The following is a 9,213-nucleotide window of genomic DNA, read 5'->3' on the forward strand; positions in this document are numbered from 1 at the left end:
GCACAAGAAATACAATAATATATTATTGTATATTATAATAATATCCATTATTATTGTAATATTATTATTACAATGTCTATTTTGCCTATTTTACAATGGCCAAAGTCCTTCCCTATTTGTTCTGATTTATTCATTAGTCCTCACAGCAAACCTGTAATGTGTTAGATTTCAATCAACCCATATTAAATTACATTTTCCTGATTATAAAAATTTGTCATAAAGGAATATTACTCAGCCATAAAAAGAAACGAAACTGAGTTATTTGTAGTGAGATGGATGGACCTAGAGTCTGTCATATAGAGTGAAGTAAGTCAGAAAGAGAAAAACAAATACCAAATGCTAACACATAGATATGGAATCTAAAAAAAAAAAGGGTTCTGAAGAACCTAGGGGCAGGACGGGAATAAAGCCGCAGACGTAGAGAACGGACTTCAGGACACAGGGAGGGGTAAGGGCAAGCTGGGACAAAGTGAGAGAGTGGCATGGACATGTATACACTACCAAATGTAAAATAGATAGCTAGTGGGAAGCAGCCGTATAGCACAGGGAGATCAGTTGGTGCTTTGTGACCACCTAGAGGGGTGGGATAGGGAGGGTGGGAGGGAGGGAGATGCAAGAGGGAGGGGATATGGGGATATATGTATACGTATAGCTGACTCACTTTGTTATACAGCAGAAGCCAACACACCATTATAAAGCGATCATACTACAATAAAGATGCTAAAAAATTTGTCATAAAAATTTTCTAAAACATTATGCACAGAAACATGTATAGGAGAGGAAACAAACACCCATATTTTCACCCACAAGAGGCACGTGGGCACCTGGCTTCATGCACGTTTGCCATTCTGGGTGCCTCACCACAGGTGGGCGAGGGCGGCCTGAGATTCAGGGCCCCAGCGCTGGGCACACCACGGACCACAAATGATTGAGTAGCTCACTCTGACTCAGCGGCCATCACTGCTCTGAAACACGGGACCCTCAGTGCTGTGAGACTCAACGAAACTTAATGCAGGAGCATTTGCTGGCTACTTGCTGAGGGGAGCTAAGCCCTGGGTGTGGAGGAGTGGGACACAAAAATGAGTAAGGAGTGGCCATGTGTTCCAGGGGTTCACAAGAGAGGGAGATGCAGGTAGCTAAATAATTGTCCTTCAAGACTGTAAGAGTTTCCTAGGGCTGCTGTAAAAAAATAACCACAAACTGGGTGGTTGTTTTACAGTAGAAATTTATCCTCTCCCCACCTGGATGCCGGAGGTACCAAATCAAGGCGTTGGCAGGGCTGTGCTCTCTCCGAAACCAGTAGAGGAATCCTTCCTCACCGCTTCCAGCTGAGGTGGTGGCTGACCAGCCTTGGTGTCCTTGGCTTGAGGCAGCATCACCCCAAGCTCTGCCTCCGTCCTCACATGGCCTTTATCCCTCTGTGTCTTCTCCTCTCATAAAGACACCTAAATGCAGGCTGATGGCATCTTGAGACCCTTAACTAGACGCATTCTGAGGATGCACGTGGGCATGAGTTCCAGGGGGACCCGGTTCAACCTGCTGCAGAGACAGATATTGATGAGTGTGGAAAGGCAGGGGAGCATGGAGGGAATCAGCGTGGGGCGATGGGGGGGCTCCTTTGATGAAGAGGGAGCCAAGTTGACCCTTAAATGGGGATGTGCTGACTGTGTTTTATCTTACCAGTGTCCTAGCCTTTCCCAGTTGACATGGCTCCAATGGGGTGCCAGGCTAATGTGTCTCCTTGATGCCTCCTTGCCTAGGGAGGACACAGGACCCAGACTCTGGGGCTGGCTATCGGGGACTGTGGGCTCCCGGCAGAGTGACTGTCCCAGCAGTGAGCACATGCGGGCCGCTGGGCTGCCTTTGCTGGTGTGTGGAGGACAGAGCTGCCCTGGAATGACCCAAGGCGCAAGAGGCACCTGCCCTTCCTGGCGTTGCTCCCATTGGTGTCTGGAAAACATGATTTGGGCCTCAGGACCCATCAAAGACATGCATGAATCAACCTGCTGCTCTGGTTTCCACTCCTTTCAGTTGAGCTGGAAGGTTTCTGGCCAAGGCAGTGGGTGAAACTCTGCAAGGCAGAGGAGAGGTTTGGAGAGGGCATGACCATGCAGGTGACAGCAGGCAACAGGTAAGGAACCACCAGTCTGAGCTGGGGGCAACAGCACGCAGGTGTGTAGGGGAGGGGGCGGTCTGGGTGCTGGCCTGCCCCACCTTGCCAAGAGCCCATTCATGCTACGTGGTGCCTGTAGGTGTTCTGTGGTCAAGTTAGTTGAAAGGCAGCGTTCAACCACGGTACGTGGGTTTCCTGCCTGCAGCATCTCTTGAAAGCTTTCAGACACAGCGTTTCTTTTCTTAGGGTTTTCCTCAGGACATGTGTGCTGTAAAAACACGCTTGCGGGATGCTCTGAGGCAATAGGAAGCATCTTTTTTTAGAGCATGGAATGGATAAGACGCTTTCTACATTTTAGGGAAAATGTGCCCGCGACTGAGTGATGGGAGGGAGGGCGGTTCCAGTGGTCCTGGCAGGAAGTGGTGAAGACCCGGATGAAGACAGCTGCAGCGGGCATGAGTGGAGACGCAGAGGAGGAGGCTATTTCAGGGGCCGGATTCACAGGACTTGGAAGCAGATTGGACGTGAGGCGAGGAAGGGAGGCGTGGAGGGAGGCTGCCGGGCTCCTGGCCGGGGTAAGGCAGTGCCTAGAGACGCAGGGAATCCGGAGCAGGCTTGGGGTGGGGTCCCGCTCACATTTCCTGTGGGCTGACCTGAGTGCTGTCACCAACACTGAGTGTGACCCAGAGCTGCAGCTCTTCAGCACGGAGAAGGGCCAGCTTAGCCAGACCCCACAGCAGTGCGCACGGGGCTGGCGGGCAGCAGCGTGGCTCTGCACCAGCCTCCACCCTCTGCAAAATGCAAAATGCACGGCTGGGAGCTCATTGCTCAGGTGCCTTTGGGCTGCATTTACAGCACTTTAAGTCCCTTCCCTGTACAGGAGATGCAAAATGCATTTAAAAATCCTTCTGGAGTTTTGGTTTTCCTTTTAGTCACAGATGGCCTTTTCAGCCTCTGGTTCCTATATTTAACCTATTTAATGAGATTTCTTTTCCAGTAATTCCTGAAACTGGTAATCTCTAATTGGGTCAAATTCTCTACCCACAAGCCAGCGATTCTATTTTTAGTGCAAATCCTCAGGCTGAAGCTTCCCTGCCTTTTGGGTACAGCTGTCACAGCCGACTCTCCGCCATGCAAAGCCTATTTCCACCCCGCTCCCCTGCACGTTTCAGGGTGCGCCTATAGCTCCACCCTCCTGCCTCCCCATCACCTCCAGCCCTACCCTCCCGGGGATGGTTTATACAAATCCACTTAGTGCCGGTCAGCTTAGGTCCCCCGGGTCACTACAAATAACCATCAGCAGCTGGCATTGGCGCAGTGCCGAGCAGGCACCCTGCCTGTCGCCTTCTGTCCCCGTGGTGGACGGTGCACCAGGAGGGGGAGTACTAACAGCATTGTTTCATGAACTGTAAGGACCCCGAACATCACTGGGGAATCCATAGAGAATCCTGTCCTTGTCCTTTTCAGTCGGGGGACCCCGCTTGGTTTCAGGGTGCACGCTGGGCACTGCCTCTAGGGTGGGTGGCCCTTGTCTGTGCTGATCGCCCCGTCCTCTCTAGCAGTAGAGGTGACCGTCTGGGCACTGAGTCTGTCCCCTCCTTTCTCCTCGCTGGACAGAGCCACGCTCCTGCGCAGGGCGCTCAGCCCCTGCACGCTCACCGACTGAACGGAGAGCTCCTCTCCCTCGGAAAATACCCACGCACACCTGCCTGGAATCTAATTTCTTTTGAACTTAGTAGAAAAAGAAATGCGATTTAGAGGAAACAGGAAGGGGATGCACTTGCTCTGGCTTGTTGAGGGAGGTGTGTTAGTTACATAAGGAAAGAGAGCGAGGGCATTGCGGGGGCTTGGATGAGCCGCCTTCTGCACCCGCGAGTGTCCACTGTGGCCTCCCTCCCAGGGTCACTTGGACGCTTCCGTCCTACCCGTGGCTGGTGCCCCCTCTCCTGGGGTCACCTGGATCCTTCCATTCTACCCGTGGCTGACGTCCACTCCTCATGAGGCCACTTGCTGTCTCACCAGGATGACACAGGAACCTCGCAGGGACCCCGGCTCCATGCAGTAGAGGAGGTCAGTCCATACCCCCTTTCCCACCCCGAGTCTGGATTAATCATCCAGGCCCCACAGCGTGCTCTGGACATCAAGAGCTCGCGGCACTACGTCTCCCTGCTGCCGCCAGTAGCCCACTCTGCTGGGGGCTCAGGTGCTGTTCACAGAGCCCAGCGTGGCCTGACACCACTCTGCTCACCACAGGTTTCACCCAAGGACATGCCCTGCGGCTGCTTTCTTGGGAGTACTTGCCTCAGCTGTGATCACATATTTATCTGTGTGATTGCTGGGCTGGCGCCGGCCTCTCCCACCAGCCAAGAGTCCTGCTCTGCTTGATACCAAATCCTAAGTGACAAGGGCAATCGGCAAAAGTGCCAGTCATACCAACCTCCGCCCGCCAGCTGGGTCTCCCTGCAAAAGCTGGGACAGTCCGATGTTATCTGATGCCTTCGCCCCTAGGCCGGCCGGCGACCCTGGCACGGAGGGCAGGACGCTGAGTCCCCCAGGACCGGCGAGCCCACCACCCCGGGGGCAGGCGAGTGGGAGCCAGCTCTGGTACCCCAGTTAGGCTTCTTCCTGCCAGCACTGCAGGGAACAGTGATGTGTGAAGGGACCGAAGTAGGCTGGTTGCCTGCCCATTGGTCATCCATCCGCTTGTCCATCTGCAGCTCCTGCTTGGGCTCGAGGACTCCCTTGCCCCTCGGTTCCAGGAGCGGAGCATCTCCCCCGGGGGCCTCCCCGGGCCTCCGAGTTGTGGTCCTGGGTCATCCATCCAGGCTTTCAGTTGGGAGAGTGAAGTGGCCTCCTAGTTTTCCGATTAAGGTAGCTGGGGTTGGAGTTCTCTGCCCCCTTTTGACTGGAGGAGTCCTGACCAGATCCCATGACCTTTTCTAATTGTGGTCCACAAATCATGTTCGCGGGTCCCTCATGCCCCAGACAGCAAGTCCACCAGGAGAGACCTGAGAAAGGCCTGAGAAGCGTGCTTGTGGTGGGTGTCAGAGGAACATGTATCCCAGGCGCCCTGGAGGCTGAGCCCTCCCAGGTCACCTGGCTGCAGGGTGTCTCCACTTTAATGGCCCACTGAACTGTCGTGTGGGTCATTTGATTACCTGGCAATGGTTCTGACAAAATTAACTTTGCTGAACCTAGTTCCCTATTGAACTTTCCCACTTCTTTTGTGACCAACCTGCATTTCCACAGTGGTTCAGAGTCAGTTCACTAGAGGTGGGTCTCTTCCCCACAAACCCCCAGGGAGAGCTTTGTCCCAAATACAGAGTGGCCAGCGGAATAAGAAACACTCGTCTGGAAGCCAAGTCTCTGGCCAAAGTCCGAGGAACTCAGCGAGCTGGCTTAGAGAGACATCCCTGGTATCATGGTCTCCGTTCGGACATGCCTGAAACTCACACATTTACCTCAAAGAGTCTGAATGACACTTGCCCCATTCCTGTGTGCATGGAACGCTCATTCATGAGAGGCAAAAGCCGTCCACTTTGTGCTTACGAAGTGCAGGCTCTGTGTGCATTTGGGCCTCTCTTCCCATGATAACCCTGTGAGCCAGGGGCTGTTATCTACTCAATCTAAGGAGGACATGAGGCACAGAGAGGTTGAGTAACCTGCCCAAAGTCACACAGCTAGGAAGGGTGGTGCTGGGATACCAGCCCAGCTATGTGACTCAGGGTCCACCACCCCTGTGGTGTCCATGATGCTGGACCTGGCTCCAGGCTGGGCCCACCCTGAACCACGCCCATGCACAATCTGAAACTGGATTAGTTTCTGAGAAGGCCAGGGCCCTTGGCAGTTGTGAGGCTCAAATGCAAAGATACACATGAGATTCGTAAACAACAGGAAGTCAGACAGAGGCCCAGTGGCGTTACTGCTGCAAGAAATACTGCCTGTCTGTCTCAAGTGAGGCATCAGCTCTCTTTCTGAAAGTGGGGAGAGGACTCTGGTACCCTCAGGGGGACAATAGGGCCAAAGGTATACTAGTTTTGTTTTGCTTTTTTTTTTTTGGAGAGGAAAGCTTTTGTTCGGTGACAAGGAGGTAACCGAATGCCTGTCTTCCCAGACCAGCAGGACACAACGCGGCCCACGATGGTGCCCTGCATCGGTTCACCTCCGCTGGGGAGGACATGCTCCCCAGAAGAGCAGAATTTCTCCTTGTGATCTTTGCAACCCCTTCACTGTTGGTCAATATTTACCCTCTGTAACATGGAACATTATCTAAGATAGACCATATGCTAGATGTATCAGTCTGCTAGGGCCCCTGTAATAAAATACTGCACACTGGGGGCTTAAACAACAGAAATATATTCTCTCACGGAAGTGGGAGGCCGGAAGTCCAAGACCAAGGTGTGTGGGGAGGGCCACGCTCCCTCTGAAGGTGCTGGGGGAGGATCTGTTCCCGGCCTCTCTCCTGACTTCCAGTGTTGCTTTGGCTTGTGTGTGTGTGTCTGCCTATCTCCAAATGCCCCCTTTGTATAAGGATACCGGTCATATTGGGTTAGGACCCACCTTACTCCAGAATGGCCTCATCTTAATTATATCTGCAATGACCTCATTTCCAAATAAGGTCGTGTTCAGAGGTACTGGGGGTTAGGACTTTAGTATATGAATTTTGGTGGCGGGGACACGATTCAAGCCATGACATCCAAAAAGAGTATGGGGTGTGTGCATTTGACTGTCTCTCAGATAACTTCCCTGCTAGCCCTGACTGCAAACTGCCCATGTGAGGCCTTCACCTTTCCACCCAGAAGATTTGATGAGACAAGATGAACTTATGAACAGTGCATGTCCACACTGTGGCAACCCCTCCCACCGGCTGGAGTTAGGAAGCTGGATCCCTTACAGCTCACACGAAGCTCTGGTGTGTTCCTGTCTCCGGCATTGCACAAGCACCTCCCGGCCTCTGCTTCTTGGTCAACAGATGAGGGTGAGAAATCTTTTCTCCAGGATGCCAAATGGGATGATGGATGTGACAATGACCTGTGAACTGTACCCCATGGCCCTGGATGCTTTGTCAGGAGGGCCATGTGTGGCAGCAAGCAAAGGGCATGGTGCCCGTGCCTGAATCTCTTTCCATCAACCCTGATATACACAAGCTCTTTAGAAAAGGAGTTGATGCCAATTTTGCCTATTAAATTTGTTGGGCAAGGGAAGAGTGTGCTGTTGATCTGTGAACTTTGCACCCAGGTCGCTTTGTCATATTTCTTTCATTATTATGTAGTTTGATCCGTTTTTGGATATTATTCAGCTTTCCTTTCAGAAAATCATTAGGATAAAAAATATACTACGTCATTTAACAAGAGAATATATTCTTGATACTCAGAACATAAAAAGAAAAATCCTGCAGACTTTGCTACTTTTTGGGGGCAGGGAGAAAACTAGATGATGGAAGTCGGACACTTTGCCAAATGAGGGGGAGCCAGGTGATCTTCGTGGTTCAGATACTGCCCTCCCAGGGCTGCCAGTTCCATGTGAGGTTGGACATAAATGACCTGATGACCAGATAGAGTGGTGGGTATCAGGGGGGAGTAGGAACTGCGGTGAGGAAGCAATTAGCTGGGTCAGGGGGAATCGGGAAGGCTTCACAGAGGAGGTGCCCTGTGTGGGGAGGCCATTTCACCAGGAGGGACCCGATGGCCACCAAAAATTTGCTGATGTGAACTGCTGGGGACATGGAGTGGAGGTGCTCCTGGCCTAGGCAGAGTCTGTGGAGTGTTGTCTTTATAGCTATCAGCACTGGTAAGGGATTACTTTGGACTCTCACAAAAATGGCAACTTCACATGGCTCAACTAATACGGATACCAGAAAGTTGTGAAACACACCTCAAATTCTAATTCTTGTGCCCACATAACAGTATATGGTGCAGCGGCTCTTACCCCTAGAGTCCCTGGACCCCAGGGAGTACCTCTAAAACAGACCCATGCTTGGGCTGCATTAATTAAACCCGTTTGTCTGGAAGTGGGCCTTGGGAGGACCTCCTGCAGAGGGCTAGCCTCCTGGTCTCTGGGACTTCCTGGACCTCCAGTTCCTGGTCCACTGGGGGTTCACACATATGAGAAGCAGCACGGGATGATGGAGGGGACAGGGGTTCTGCTGTGAGTCCTTACACCTCTCCACACCTCCTGGAGCCAGCTGCTTACTCCGGGATCCCCATGGTAAAGGGCGGACAGAGGCACAGCCCCCGGGGCCATTGTGAGCACAACACAGGTGAAGGGCGGCACAAAGCCCCTTCCTTTAGAGTGAATGAGTGTAAGCCGTGGGTCCCACACACGCGCCATGGCAACAGTCCCTACATTTGTCCTGTTGGAAGAAAATATCTCCCCCATCACTTGGGTTTCCAGTTTCCTCTTACAGCAAACTGCAGGGTCCCTTCTCCTTTCGACTCCCACCCGATCCCTGAACCAACAGCCTCCCACCTCCTTCCCTAGAGGCCTCACCGCTAAGACTCTAACCTGGCTCCCTCTGCACCCAGGTGGCACTGGCCACACGCCCCACGGCCCGAACTCCGGCTGGAGGCCCTGCTTCTCGGACTACACCACCTGGTCACTGCTCCTGCACCCCTGCACCCACTCACGGGGGTTGTAGGAACCAGGGCAGGAGTTGCCCACAGCCCGCCGTGTGGAGGGTCCCGCGGGCAGAGGGTCCGTGGGGAGATGCCGCGGGCGGCCACCTTCCTCCCCGCCCCCAGGTCCTTGGGCATCGCTTCACCTCGCAGGGCCCTGGCTATGGATACGCAGTCAAGCGTGGGCCCCACTTTGCGTTCCTTTAGAATAGAGGGACCTGCTTTCATTTGGGGGGCATGCAAGGTAAGCCCTCCCAAAGGGGAAAAGCGCAAAATTTCAGCATTTTTAACGCCCCGAGAGACAGCACAGTGCGTGGCACTGAGCACCAGTGGGGAAACTGAGGCCGGGAGCGGGCTAGGTGGGTGCCCGAGGTTCACGCGGCCCCTCCGGCGGCGGGGGGCCTGGGATGCGGCGTTGGGATGCGGGCCGGGGCGCGCGCGTGTGCCTCGCGCGCCCAGGCCCGCGGCTCCGAGCTCGGCTGTCGC

The sequence above is a fragment of the Lipotes vexillifer genome, unplaced genomic scaffold (assembly GCF_000442215.2).
Source record: "Lipotes vexillifer unplaced genomic scaffold, Lipotes_vexillifer_v1.1 scaffold1359, whole genome shotgun sequence".
Taxonomy (NCBI): Eukaryota; Metazoa; Chordata; class Mammalia; order Artiodactyla; family Lipotidae; genus Lipotes; species Lipotes vexillifer.